At 43.2% G+C, this 15,615-nt stretch overlaps 1 protein-coding gene across 4 annotated transcripts in view; it reads left to right on the forward strand.

Annotated features, from left to right (window-relative positions):
* The window catches only part of sema6e (sema domain, transmembrane domain (TM), and cytoplasmic domain, (semaphorin) 6E), a 164,130-nt gene that overhangs the window by 67,089 nt on the left and 81,426 nt on the right, over positions 1-15,615 (forward strand). For all 4 annotated transcript variants that reach the window (XM_042423611.1, XM_042423610.1, XM_042423612.1 and 1 more), the window contains one exon: positions 4,150-4,342. The gene's annotated coding sequence lies outside the window, so the exon portion shown is untranslated. The remainder of the gene's footprint in view (positions 1-4,149; positions 4,343-15,615) is intronic.

A 15,615-nucleotide genomic window follows, 5' to 3' on the forward strand; every position in this document is an offset into this window, starting at 1 on the left:
ATGGCCAAACCAATTTCTGAATTAGAACAATAATTAGTGTCTTAAACATTTTGACTTTATCATAAACACATGATATGAATTTGATTCAGCAGCTCTACCTTTTTACAAATTCTACCCCCCCCCCCCCCCCCCCCCCCCCCCCACCCTCCCCTCCTCTAGATGATATATGTGAGTGTGTGCGTGGCACGGCTTTGATGTGTGTTTTATTAGTTTTATCTCCAAAGGACAGCAGGGAGATTAAGTGGAACTCCATCTCCACAAACCTCTGCACCCTTTAGCAAATGACTGTGTTCAGCAACACTATCATTACACACATTACACGAAAAAACTGGAGAGTAGTGGGCCTTATCATGTCATGTTTCCCAGATAGTGATAGCTAACAAGACACAAATGTGGGAATGGGAGGGGGAGGGGGGGGGGGGGGAATTGTCTCAAATGAGAACAGCGAATAACACCGGTGTCGTCTTCAGTTAGCGGCGTGGTCAGTGTGCAGCTGAGTTGTTTTCTTTTAGCTTACGCAGATGCATTGTAGAGGAAAGCCTGCAGAGAATTGAGCAATTTATTAGACATTTTTTAAAGTAATAGGTAGTCGGTTAGACTTTGATTGAATTCTTGTTTATTACACAGACTCAGGCTATCCTGCCCTGAATTGTACACTCATCTCAGAGGAGAAGCATGCATTCCTAATCTGAAAAGTCCTTTTTTTTTTTTTTTTTAAACAACCTCAGTGAATATAGTGGCTCTACCCTCGTACTTGTCAGGCCCCTCCAGTCTATTTCATTCTCCTCCTTCTCTAAAAGACGGCAATTAATCTAATTAGTAATCAATCAGCCGTTGGGCCTCCTGCCTCCTCTGTGCTAATGGAGGATATGGCAGGCCTGGACCTTACATTATTAATACCTCCATTCCTGGAGCCCTGGGCCCCCCTGACGCCCGCAGCCAGGGGCCATTGATCACTACCACAACCCAGTGAGCACTGCGAGGCCTAGTGAGAAATATAAAATAGTGGGAATGGAGATGGGGAATATACTGTGTCAGTCTGTGTGGGATGAATCTGTTTAGGGGGCTTTAGGGTAATTTGGGGGAAGGAATATGCCAAACTAGCTCAGGGGAGGTTGAGTGTGAGCGTGCAAGAATCCTAAAAGAGAGACGTCGACTCGGTGGTGCATTTAGGTCTGCAGGGAAGTCCACGATGCACGTTTTGGAGGAGATGAGGGATTGTACCAGTGGTGTTAATGGGAATGTTGTGCTCCGAAAAGCTCATTTGGTTAATGGGGCTCACCTCCAAACTATTATGGCAGGATAGAGGGGAGGATCCCTGCGGGACAATTTCTAGAAAATGAGATTAAAAATTATAGGACGCCACTAACGGTGGGGCACAACGATGGCAGCGTAGCAATGAAACAATCACGGCAACATTACACTTCATCTCCCATGCGTTATATGAGCACCCGGTCTAATAGCCCTAGCAGCTGAATTTAAGAGCTTGATAACATTCACACCAGCTGATCTCATTGGCTAAAATCGATATTGCAACCTACTCTGTGCAGGTTAGGGGAGGAAAAATAAAGACAACAGAACAAAACAACACAAACTGTCTGTCTGTCTGTCAGTCAGATGTGGAAGGCAGCAACAGCTACCAGCGAGCAGACAGTCATGCTGTGTGTGTGCTCTGTAACTCAATCTTCTGACCCTAATTTATCTAACCTCTGTGCCAACGGCTGTTAATCATGTTGTTATCCAGCTTACATGTTGTTTTTGAGGACATGCTGTCAAAACTTTTGGTGATTAAGGCTCGGCAATAATTCAATATTATTGCGTATTAGCTTTCAGCGGAATCTAATTGTGATAATATGATCATATCGTAGCATTTTAAAATTCAGAATTTATTGTATAGACGCATTTAAGAAAAAACCTGACGAACTTAGTGAAGAAATTCAACAAAAGCGTATGTTTCCATGTCGGCCATGGTCATCAAAGTTATGTGAGAGGCTACGTTATGCTACAGCCAACTCAGTGAGACGACCACCAACATCAAAACACCAAATTGGGGAATATCTTGCGGAGAAATGATGTTCAACCTTTCTACAGATGTGGAGAATACATGCTAAGGCTATATGCTAATATGCTAAGAGCGCCAAAACTGATCTGGAGGCTCATGGTGACTCACTTAGAAACTCTATGTTGGTTTTTACTTGTTGTATTGAGGGAAAAACAAACATTTGTTGTAACCTTGTAACATTCATTCAACCAAATCGCCCAGCCCTGTTGGCTGTGATGATTTTTGACAAGCCCACAATGTGACCAGCAAGTCCGGTATGTGTGTGTGTGTGTGTGTGTGTGTGTGTGTGTGTGTGTGTGAGAAGGTGGAAATGAGCGGTCAGAGGTTGTGTGTAAATGGAGCCTAGTGGCCTTTAAAAAAAAAACATTCTCAGAGGTGACATCACTCTCTTTTTACTCCACCAGGCCATTTCCCATAACTAAGACCTGGTGTCAATTTACACAACAACCATAACCTTTTTCCACAAACCGGCCACGCATTCCGACTTTAACGCCGCTCCCTGTCTTTACACCACACACACACACACAGGTTAAGTCACTATATGCCACCGTGCCAGGGCTCTCACACTCACACTGCTCTGCTTAATTTGCACAAAGCCGGGGTTGTTAAGTGTTTTACAGACCTTTCCGCGGCTTCGTGAAGCCACGACGGGGAGTCAGCGGCGGTGTCGAGCTCACAGGCAGCTGCCCCCCCCCTCCATTCAGGAGGGATCGGGGGGGGGGGGAAGCGACGCGGCTCATCTGCTGCGGCTATGCGAGTGAGTCAGTGAACTGGATCCATGGCTGAGGATGTGAGGCATCACTCTGTGGCCACAACCTCCCTCCTCCTCCCCTCTCTTCTCATTAGATTGCCATTGCAGGAGTATGTGTGTAGGTGGAAAAAAGTCTGTATCCATTTAATGGGATGTAATCTTCGTGGACCAGTCACCATTAGTCAGCACTGGTCATCAGGGGCAATCTGTGCATTTCTGGGGGGGGGTTACTGAACTCTCAAGAATAGATTTACAGGAAGTTCATCAGTCATGAATTCTCTTCAGTGTGATTGTGGGTTTTTTTTTTTTCTACGGGGAGGCCGGGGGTAAAGGATGACAGTACAGTCAGTGAGGGGAGCTAACGACAGAGCGGAGCTGGTTTAAACCCCAGCTGTGCCGCATGAATGAGTCTCTTGAGAGCGGAGACAAGCTTCAGGCGAACGAAGAAAGTTTTTAAGTCCTGAAAAGTCCAAAAATATGTTGTGTGAGAAAAAAAAACCTGATGAATGATAAGCTCCTGAGAAGCCTTTGAGGAAAACTGTTGACATGGGTGAAGCGGGGGGGAACCGAGGTAGCTTTAAAAGAAGTTGTTGGTTAAGATGTGTCAGAAACTTAAGTGAGCAGCTTTCTAGCTCACTTTTCTTACTCTTTCTTTTTTGTTTTTTTGAGAAATCTGCATTGTTTTTGCTTCATAACAGGTACATCAGTTCTGCTATTCTGCACAATATTTCTTCCATATTGTCGGTTATGAAAACAAGTTTAGGGTGAAAAGCCCACACTTTTATCATCAGCGTGGGTTTGTTAAACCACATGGTGCGTTCGGTCGGCAGTAAAATAGCCGACACCTGGTGTATTTTTACAGAAAGATTGTGGGTGGAGGTTTGGACACGAGAGCTGAATAATCATAAACTCATTGCTCGTCTATATTTGCTGAGAGACTTTAACACACACTTTGATATCATTTCTGTATATATTTCAGCATATTTTCATAGTATTGATGGAGTAAAAGTTTCTTCAACATTCATAAAGCTCTTTGGCTCTTTTTTTTCTTATCGTCGCCACGTTGCAACTGTAACCCAGCACATCTGGCTCTATTTACGGCCTCTCTGCTTGTGTTAGCAGTGATGTTATGACAGCAGAGTGACTGAGGAGATTACACTAAGAGGACATAGAGCCCCTCTCCACGGGGGGCCTCCGTAGGTCAGCGGCCCTGTTTTAAGCAAAAGAGACAAACCCCTGAAGGTTTTCTTTTTTTTTTCCTGTTTAGAGCGCAGCTGTCCCTCTCGTCTTGTTGTCCCTTCTCATTGTTTTTGTTTTCTGTATTTCGCTCTCACAGGAAGTTTGTTGAAGACTGAACGTTTCGAGAGGGTTCAACCTCACAGGGGGGGTTTTCACCCCTGTTGCCCCACCAACCGCCGCCCCCTCATCATCTTCAAAAACCCCGCCTCCTACATCCCCTCCAGCTGAGGTCATTGCGTAAGAGAAGTTGGAGGGAGCTGTGGATCATTGCACGTAACAAAACCCTGACTGTAAGTTCTGTTTTTACTCCTGTTTCCTCCTTTTGCACTTTAAATGCTCCCAGCTCTGACTGTTCTGTAGTATTTCCCTCCTTGTGGTTTTTTTGGGAAAGCAAAAACACTCGACACACACAAAAAACCAGTGAGAAGAACATCACATGCTGGTTTAAAGCCTGAACTTGGTGTCATTTCGACCTATTTCTCTATAATAATCTAATTTGTTTGATCGACAGCGACAGTTTCTCACCAACATTAGCAAGCAAACCAACAATCAGACTCATGGCATCACCTTTTTCCAGCACAGACCACTTCAAACCAGTGAGAAGAGCACAGACAAACACACAAATACAGAAATCTCTCTAATTGATTTTCAAGAGGCATAATAGCATTTCATAGTGTTTGTTGAATCTCTTTTACTCCATTTCAAAATGATTTATTTCATATTGACGGCAACTTGCCTGCATTAAACAGCCTCTTCATGTTTCGATCTTTTTGCCTTTCATGTTACTGTTAACTTACTAACACAATGTAGCTGGTATCATAATATCTTGACCAAAGCTTTTAGTGTTTAATGTTAATTCTAACATTCCTCCTCAGTGTATATGTGTGTATATGTGTGTGTGTGTGTGTGCTCATTTTTTATACACATTCGCACAATAAAATGGTAAACAGCTTGTTAAGATGTAGGAAATAATGACATATTTGTGCGCTATAATTTCAAGTTCACACCCTGCGAGGCTCAGATTGTCCACAGTAATGGAGAGAAAACTGTCTGCCAGTTAATGGCCTCCCCCCCCCTCCCCCCTATTACACCCATACCTGATTGTATAAGCCGAAGCGTTTTGAAGTGTTCTTCCAAAGTGGCGAAAAGACTCTCGAGAGCTTTCAATCACAGCTCTGCCTCACACACACACACACACACAGCCAGGTAGTCAAATAAACACGTTGAAAGGCTTTATATTACACAAACACATTGTTTTTGCGGGGCTAGCGGCGAGCTTTTGTCCCCAGGAGCTCTTATTTGTAACAATTTGACAGTACGAAGGCTCACACCGGATCATCTCTCTATTCTACCCCCCCCAACCCCCCTTTTCAAAGCACCACTATTGTGCTGTGATCCCCCCTTTTGGCTGCCCGTGTATACATGCGACGCGGGGGCCATTGTGGACCACCGAGTGTCAGTCAAAGTGAATAGAAGCCCACCGCTCTCACACCGCTCTCCACTGACAGCGGGGGAAACAGCACACGATGGTTTGGCGTGAAGGTTGACTATATAGGATGGAGATGTTGGGCTGGCACGGCGGTGGCATCAGGGGCCCCCCCCCCCCCCCCGACGTGGACAGCCGTTTCCTGCCTGTCATTATCGATGACACAAAGCCGTATCGACGGGGGTGAAACGGGACAGAACGGCAGTCAATGCCGGTGCACAGGCGTGAAACATGATCAGACCGCCGAGTTGAATGGAGGTATTATCACGCCAAAAAATGTGAGCGAGAGAGAGAGAGAGAGAGAGAGAGAGAGAGGACGGAGGCAGAAAGAGAGACGGAGTGGCATAACTTTCATATCTTGTCACCCACTCTCTCGACAATGCTGCCACTGTGTCGCTATAGATTTATGCATAGTTCGGATGTATGATTGTGCGCTCACGGCCCACATGCTTTACAGAAAAAAAACAAAACAAGGAAAATCTTTGTATACGAAACCAAAAGTTTGCTCAGATTTCCAAGAATACGAGCTAAACTCTCATTCCTGCATAATGAGATTGATTGACACTCAGTCGTATATTTTACCAATCTCATGTATTATTTTTTTTATTGCTCTACACCCCATCACCTCTCTACAGGAATCTAGTTTTAGCACCTGTCTTTTTAGCTACCCAATTAAAAAAAAAAAAAAAAAAACATTCCTTCAAAGCAGTGCCACACTGAGAATGCAGCTGTCTCCATATTTTTTTTTTTTTTAATGATTAATTTTAGATAAAGTCTTTTGGCAATTCTACCTTTTTTTTTTGTAAGAGCTCACACAAGGAAAGATTGGCAGAGAGAGAGAGGAGACATGCGACAAAGGTCCTGGTCCAGATTTGAACCTGAGGGTTTTGCAGGTATGTGGTTTTGCACATGAGCCAGCTGAGTCACCAGGAAGCCCCCCCCACCCCCCCCCCCCCCCCCCTTCCCACCGCACCCCTGCGTATATTTCTTGTCTTTGCCCTCTGATAAACTCCGGTTGACCTCTCTCGCTGTTCGCCCCGAGGGCTGCAGTCTTTGTCGGTGCCCTTATTTTCTCCTTCTTTCCTTTTTTTTTTTTTTTTTTTTTTTTTTTTTTTTTTTTTCTTCCTCCTGTTCTTCCTCCCTGAGTTGTGCTCTTGCTCAATGTTAAATGAGGGCATGGCCACACTTGGATGTGCTGTGACAAATTGGCACACAGGAGGCAGATGGTGACGGGGAGGAGACCGGTTGTCATGCCATTTGCTGCAGTGACACGGACCGATCTCAGTGCTGCAAGAGAGCAACCACACATGCTCCATTTGTTGTAATCCTGACTTTGGTTACCCCCCCCCCCCCCCCCCCCCCCCATACATGCAAACACACATACAGTACACCAGCAAACTCTGACATACATGCCACCCTACACCAGCCTTTCCGTCCCCATTAGTATCAATGATGTGTGCAGCGGAGGCGCTCGCGAGACTGTCAAGAGGCTCACTGCTTGGCTCCGCTTGGAGAGGTGAAGGGATGCTGAGGGATTTTGACAGAGAGACAGAGACTCAGACTAATGGTAGGCTGGTGGGACTCACCAGCCATAACACATGGCCTACTATAGACACGCATGCCATCGCTGACGTACTGTACATGTCAGCCAGGCGGTGGTTCTATTTACAGAGCTCGCTGTCTTCACAATGTTTACCCATGAGGTTTTTGCTACAGCTTGACTAAAAAAATCCCCATGGGTGTTTTTCAGTGTAACATGACTTCTGGTAAGATCATAGTTTGTCTGATAGGACTTGCGTTGCTCATTAGGCTGTGTCCCTGGGATGTGAAAATGTTCCCTAATTGCATTTCCTTTACAGCTGCATCGGGCTGGATCTTTAAAAATACACCAGTTTTAGGTTAAATCATGTGGAGCTTCGAGAGGGAACATCTCATTGAAAGGGAAAAAATGTTCACCATTGTATCCCTGTTTATGTAATAGTGATATGTCAGTGTTTACTCCTTGTTTTGGCTGTATGTTCTATCCTGTATCTCCCTAAACATTGTTCTTTTAACGGTGTGGAAGAACATTTATCTTGCGCGGCAGCTGGATTTGCGAGATATCACGCTAGAATCCATCTAGTCAGGCCTCAAGTTAGGCGCTTGTGTCTGAACCGCCGGTGGTTCGGACCAATCGGCATCGCAAATCCAGCTGCCTCTCAAAGTAAAACGGAAATAGACAGATGGTTCATCCAATCACCTTCTAAGTAGTTGGTTAAAGCGCCCGCCCTTTTCCAACCGGTTTCCATGGACGACTTCTCAGATGGTTCTATGTAATAAACCATCTGGTGCGTCGGGTTAGAAGAACATTGAGAGTCACCTGAAACCAGAGTCAGAGTCCTTGTATGTGTAAACGTACAAGGACTCAAGGACAGAATAAAGCTGATTCTGGATGAAACATGAAGAGACAAACTTTCTTAAAGGGCAAAAAACAAAAGCACTTGTTGATGTCGACTCTCTTGACCCTTTGGAGTAAGCAGCATGTCCGATTGATGAATGTGAGTTTGCTTTATTTCCTGTCCGGTAACAGTGGACATGGCTCAACTTAAGCCAAAATACAAGTCAGCATCATCCCACAAGATGCTTCATTGGCCAATCAAACTCATTCATTCAAGTGTGCATTCCTGGTAGATTACTACTGAATAGACTATTATAAACTCTTCTGGTAAGCCTTCAGGCTCATGGATCTGTTACTCAAGCTGGACTTTCTCTTGTATTTCATGTCTCACTGGACCACCAGTGCAGCTCCTGGGAACAGTGGTGAATAGTTATAGTTGTGCACATGTGGATCTGTCTTACTCATAGCGTGAAAAACCCTCCCGTAGCTCACCAAAGTGACAATCCGCAGGCAGGAAGCCAACATCTGCAACTAAAAGGTTTTAGGTTTCCACATCAGTCTCGGGTAACTGATATGTTTTGAATACTGAGCCATGTTAACAACAAATTATACTCATAAATGAACATCACCAGCTCTTTAAGTGAAACCAGTCTGCTAGTCGATTATGGCTCCAAATTGACTTAACTATAAAAGTACAGGTTTTCAAATGAAGGGGGAGGGGTGGGGGGTGTTTTAATTGATTAGATTCTCTTTTCATTAAAAACCTGCATTAGCTCTGTGGGCGGAAGGATGAAATAATTGCCGGCTTTATCTCTCTCCACCTGGAACGTGACAGGATAACTTTCCCACGGTTGCTTAATATTCAGCCAACCTGCGAGTCCTAAGCAGGGGGATATCGATCAGCAGATGTGTGATATATATTCCCTGCCTTCCTAACAGGCATCTGCGGAGTCATCCGAGTGGGAGTTGTGATGCTTCCTTCACCTCCCTCAGGCTGCCACAGCAAACATAAAAGATACATGGAGAAAACTGGGAAAACATTAGAGCAAAGTTCTCAGATGCTTAACCCCCCTCCCCTCCTCCTCTTTTTGAGGATTTTTTTCCTCTCAAGCAATGAAGAGAATAATTTTGTTATTGATCACCATTTGAGCTGATATTCAGCAGCGATCTGATGAGCTTTATAACTACAGAGAGAAGCAAATCGACTTTCCTCTGAAACGTGCCTTTCAGACTAACATTCGGACTTCAAACGAAACTTTGTTGCTGACTTTCATGCTTATCAACGGCTAATTACCCTCACGTGGGAAAGCTTAAGTGATGCAACTTCTCGGCGCTCGTTAAACTAGCCTGCTTAGCAAAAAAAAAAAAAAAAAAAAAAGTACAAACCTCTCGCACAGCATGCAGTGTTTTATGAGATGTCCACACGCTATCAGACTCTCCGAGATGCTGGACAGCAGCCAGTTTGTTACAAGGACACACATAAATGCATTTGCGTGTCTGCGCTCGAGCAGAGAGAGAGAGAGAGAGAGACAGCAAGCTGTGAGGAGAAAAACAGCCCTCCGTTTTGTGATAACAGCTCTTTCACTGTCAGCACAAACAATCTGCAGGCCTTAACTCCCCATAACCAGGACAAGTGTTCACATTTGCCATATTCATAGAGAAACAAAAAAAAAAAAAAAGCTCCCAGAACATGGAGTGCAAAAACAAATCTGCAGCCGAGTTTAAATAAATCATCTCCTCCGTAATGGGAAGAAAAAAAAGAGCATAACTGCTTCTACAATGTCAGCAAACATGGCTGCAGCACCTATTGCACGCCACTCACCCTAAACTTTTGTGTCAGGAACAAGATTCAGCCGCTGCGGATGTGTGCTTTACTTTAACCTTAAATCCGTCTTCCCCTAGGCAATTTCATCCCCGTGTGCACTTCTGAAACGTTTAGTAAATTTGGATAATGAGGACGGGGGATCACTAGGAAGTTGAGGTGAAAGTCAGGAAGCCCTCCAAAGCCCACTCAAGGCTGTTTATAATTACAATTCAAATGAGCCAAAGGGTCAACAGTTTAATACATTTTTTGTCTTAAACGACACGTAAAAAGGTCAAAAGATAGCGAATCTTATTTTAGAATTGGTTGGAATTAAGCTTAATTTATGGTAATGTTCTACGCTATTGAATAATGTTTACTTTGAGGGCAAAACCCAATTAATTCAATTATAATAAAGTTCATATATTTGCCTGTTAAAGTTCTGTCAGTTTCACCCTTCAGATAACTCCTGCGCACATTAAAATTGATCTATTTGGACACTTGGCCGGGATCCAAAATAGCTGCTTGAGTTGAAAAAAAAAAAAAAGGATCTGTTTTTTAGCTTTTGGCTGTTTGCACTTGTCAGCATGACATTGTCTCACTGCACGTGCTTGCCTATGTGAAACTGGGATTTTCTTTTTTTGTTTGTTTTTGTGCCAAATCAGGTAGATTCCAGTCTGGTCTCCAATGCTTCCAGTCACCAGTTAGCTTTAGATTAGTGGCTATAGCTCGTTTGTAGCATCAACAGCTTTACAAGTGTTATCTTTGTCTGCAACGAGGTCCAGAAACAAATTAAGTGCAACTAAAGGGGGACAATTTCATCAAATGATAGACTTCAGGGTCTTTTCTTTATCCTAACAGTGAGTATTGTTTGTTTTTTTCCCCAATGCAGCAGTAGATGTAGCCGTCATAAGCCATGTAGCGATCAGCAGCCAAAAAAAAAGAAGACTGGGAGGCGAGAGAGGCTTCTAGCAAGCCTCAAAGGCTTGTGTTTAAATGACAGAATGTGCTCCGTCATCGAGAAGACTGATTAAAAAAAAAAAACAACCCAGTGTGTCACGGTCAGGGTGGTGGTGGCATATGGCCGAAGGGCTTAAGCATAGAGAGAAGACATCTGCAGTTCCAAATTACTGAGGCAGAAGCAAGGAAATGAAATCACACAGATTAAAAAAAGGGGGAATCTGGCTCATTGTTCTTGTGGAGAAATGTGAATACCAGCACTTGCATTCAAATTGTTATTCGTGTTATTAGTCAAATGTTTGAGCATACACTTTTAATCATAGTGTTAGATTAATTTGTAAATGTATTTAAAACACCTTACAAGGTAACAAATGAGCAAGTCGGTAACAGATTTGTGTTCTTCTTCTGGTTGTAAATACGCCAGCACCTGTTTGGAGAAGCCGAGCGTCTGTTACCGTGCCCAGGTGTTGCTATAAATGGTACGGATATTTACAGCATCTTCTTCTTTTTTTTAAAGTCTCTTGTTTTTCTTTATTTCTGCTGGAAGAAGAAAATGCTGAAAAAAAAAAAAAACCCACATTGTTTTGATTTGGATGGCAGCCAAACCACAGGCCACAAAGTTTAAAAATTCAGGGCACCAAAAGAGCTCCACACAGTTTAACAGTGTACACTGAAGAGAGTAAGTGTTTATGAGTCCTGGGTGTGTGCTATGATATACGATACTTTGTCAAACACTTACATAAGCAAACATTAAACCGATAAATTGCAAATGTTCTTCCTCACGCACAGAGTCCAGGCAGGACTTTTTTTTTTTATTGCTTTCTTGCTTCTGCGTTAAACTTTCTGATTTATTTCAAGGCGCTATTGCAGCAAGTTAACAAAGAACAGCATCTTAACTCTCAATAAAATCTGGCTTTTATCAGCTTGATGGACGATATTAAACACCAAAATCTTCTTTTATGTTAGCAGTGGTTATAAACGGTATAGAATATAAAGATTTTTGCATGTACATGTACAAATAACCTTGAAGATCATGTCTACTACTGATAAATATGTCTTGTATCAGAAATAGATACTCCTAACAAACTATGGCATCATAGAAAACATAGTGTAAATACTGTATGTGAGCACTAATGCTTCACAAACAATGCAAATGTATTATAACCTGCAACCCTCTCACAGTCCCTTTGGATACACAACTGTTTTTTTTTTTTGTTTTGCTTGAATTACCATGTGCAAATTTCTCCAAAATTTTTACAGTCACAGGAGTCCTTCAACCACCAAGAGTTCCTCCTGTCTGCCTCTCTCTCTCTCTCTCTCTCTCTCTTTCTTTTTCTCTGTTTGTTTTTCTCTCCAGTCTATGTGGAATTACCTGAAAGCTTGTATCCCCCTTCTCAGTTTGGCTTTTGAGGTTGCAGGCTTTTCATCTTTCTAGTTTTTACACCTTTGTATGATCTCATCGCCGGTCTTTTTGGAGACAATTATTGAAAGCGTTTTTTTTTTTTTTATATAGCTCTCACACAGGTTCATCAGTAACCACCACGTAGTCTTGAATTGGGGGAAAAACAACATGGCACCCGCTCCGCAGAGGCTTGGACATAATGAAAAATATGCAGCGATTGAGCATCAAGGTCATTCTGGTGGAGTATTTCTCAAGAGGGCTGAAAAAGTCATCCGCCGAGTGAGCAAAATAAGGCCAGGTGGCTGATGAACTCCAGGAATAGTTTGACAAACCCTATCACCAGTGACAAATTAAAGTGTCAGTGGCCGCCCTACGTGGCATCACATTTCCTGTGCTGTTCAGTGATAAGCCCCGACGCTGATATGAGCCAGCAGCACATGGCTGTCTGCGGAACGGTCTTGAGAAGGCCACGAGGACAGAGGCGCGGTAACAGGAGACCAAGGCAGATGCTTGTCTCTGAGTATCGATCGGGCCAGACGTCCAGACGACTGTAACCGCCGCTGACACAGGGGAGGCAGGCGGAGCGGGCCGGCCGGCATGTGGGCTACCTACTACCGCTGCAGCTGAAAGGAACAGTGGTGAAAATCTGACACTGTCACATAGCGCCTGTGGACAAAGGAATACGTTTCCTGTGTACATACAGCTATCACACATTTTAAAAAGATAGCGAGTCCCATTGTGTCAGTCAGACACACAGACAGCTTAAATATACATTTTCACACAGCGCTTATGTTGCACAGCTTGTTTCCTTGTTTTTTTTCCCCCCGTAGAGGCTTTGTGTCACAAACCTCTTGGCAGCCACAGTTCACTTGGAAAGCTGTACATAAATAATGGCTAACTGCGTAAGAACTTGGCAGGGAGGCTGAAAGGATTGTTGTGGTGTGGGTGTCATTTCAGTTAAGGTTGCTAGGAAGGAATAAAGTAAGAGGTATGATTAGCGTGACATAGCAAAGCGGTGGTTTGTTGTCGGCTGTAGTCTCAAAGTACAGCTCCAAGAGAGTCGAGGTTATTAAATAGTAAGTCCTAGAATGCAGATATGAATAATTTCTAAACATATTAGACTTCTGGATCCATTAAGAAAAACATGGTTTCCACTTCCTCTTGAAGGTGACGGTTTTACATGTGCTGCTGTTTACATTTATAGTGCTTGCAATATGGCGAACAGCAGCTATTCCTGAACTTAACAAAAGACAGCAGCGGCAACATTTATATCACTGCACAGTAATAATTTCAGGCACTAACGTGATGAAACATTTACTGCTGCATGTAAGGTTTTTTTTTTTTATGTTTTCATTTGTCGTCATGACGCCTCAGAGACAGGAAACGCTTGGGTGTCCAATTCAAATGGAAACAACTGGAGACCAATGAACTTCTGCATGCAAATACTTCTGTTATATTTTATTCAACCTTCAGTTTTCCTTCTTCTAACTTGACAAAACCTGTCAAAAAGCAGAATATACAAATTCTGATATTCATACCAAGACAGCAATGGCCACCAACAAGCTTATATTGCATAAATACAAAATTCAGACACATTAATTGGGAATTTCCCATTCACATACATCACATATACAAGTCATGACTACTGCATGCTATCGAGACTGCCGAGTCATGTTATCAATACAACCAGCTGTTGCATAAGAGCTAAAAACTGTCAGAGGGTGCCTCTAAAACGCCTCTCTGTATGCAAGCATCCCAACAGCAGCAACACGCTTTCTCTCGCTCTTATACACAGACACATTCAGCCTCTTGTCAAGGCAGCCACAAGAGTAATGGCCCCAGGTCTCCTCCTGAACACAGACTAATGAGAATCTCAAATCCGACAAGCAGAGTGCATTTATCACGCACTCACACTTAATGACACCGCCACCCAGGCTCAACAGCATGCTCACGCCAGTATGTAGCCCCATTATAGATGGCCCCCGTTTGTCCCCTCGCTTTCCTATTATTATAGCCGCTCGGTCAAACCTATTGGAAAGATGAAGGCCGAGTAGAGGAGGAGGAGGCGCAGAAGAATAGAATCAGAGTCGGCGGTAAGTCTGCTGGCAAAAAGAGAGCTTTTGTTTTTCTTCTTCTGTCTTATTTCTTCCTGTCCATCTTTTTTTTTTTTTTTTTTCCCCAGCCCTCCCAGCGTGAATCGGTTCTATTCACAACTTCTTTTATTCTCTTTGTGTCTGCGTCACTCATCTCTTTAAAAAAAAAAACCTAAAATGCAGATGAGTGGAACGCTTCGGCTCAGGAACGATGACTGCAGTCGTCAGAAAAAATACTACATGCGCCGCTTTGATCTTCCTCTATGAAGTTTTGTTTTTTTTATTTGCGGGGTGACACGGAGCTTTGCACAAGGACTCGTGCATTTTAAGAAACTTAAAAAGAAGAGTCTGACAAGGAAACATGGATTTTCAAATGATTAGACAGCGTATTGCTTATATTTAACGGTTCAGAGGGAAACATTGATCTATTAAGGCGAGCTTCTTATGTGATATCTACTTTTTTATAATCCTAAATCACAATCTCAAGCTTTTAATAAAGACGAGTTCAGTAGTTGCTCAAGTCAAGGTAGAAGTAACCCAAATACTCCAACGCAATGATCTTCATATCGTAAGAAAGGGAAGGACGATTTGAGCCCTAATTAGATGGACTTCTAAGCAGGCCCTGCCGCCTCTAATGACTGTTGGGGATTTAGACAGACGTAAGAGATTATCCTTCTTAAGTGCTGGAAAGGCAACATTATCTAAACCGAGATCCGGGCTGTGCTTTAACACACAACTCGGACACATTAGATGGAAAGAAGCAAGAACACAAGCAGCCAACATTGACTTAGCAACACTTCAGTGCTGCCGAGAGGGTAAAAGATGCAACGTTCGCAGAATAACAATGGACAACAATGACTACTGCACCCTGACGCCGCCGAGGAAATTAAATTGGATTATATCTGTCAGATATCATTTAGGTCTCTTCCGGATGGTTCATCTAACAGTCGTTTGCTTTGTCAACTCGGGAGTCGTGTTGCTTTAGATTTAACTGCCTATATAGAAAATAATTCACAACTGTCTCTTTACCTTGACGCTCCATTCACAGCCGAACCAGAACTCTCCCAGCGTAAGTACAAGCATAAATGTCTATGAGCTTGTTGTATCCTGATTGTTTGAACAACCTGAAAAGTTGTGAAGCGTAAGCAATGCCAGGTTAAAATCCAACGCTGTAGCAAAGACTCAAAGACGACACTTTCATCTAAACATATATATTTTCCGTTAAATCATTCAGTTTAATATTTAGGTTGCAGTCACCACACACTGCTTAGCTCTCCAGAAAACATTGGCTAATCCTATCAAAAAGAACCCATCTGCTCGCCTCCGCCGGTCGTCTCTCGCTAAGTAACTTGAAAAGAAACACACACAGGTAGTGTCAGCGCTTCACATGAAATACTTTTACTTTGTGTGTTTATATGTATTTACACAAGTGAGACTACCCAAA

The sequence above is a fragment of the Thunnus maccoyii genome, chromosome 10, assembly GCF_910596095.1.
Source record: "Thunnus maccoyii chromosome 10, fThuMac1.1, whole genome shotgun sequence".
In the NCBI taxonomy this organism is placed as follows: domain Eukaryota; kingdom Metazoa; phylum Chordata; class Actinopteri; order Scombriformes; family Scombridae; genus Thunnus; species Thunnus maccoyii.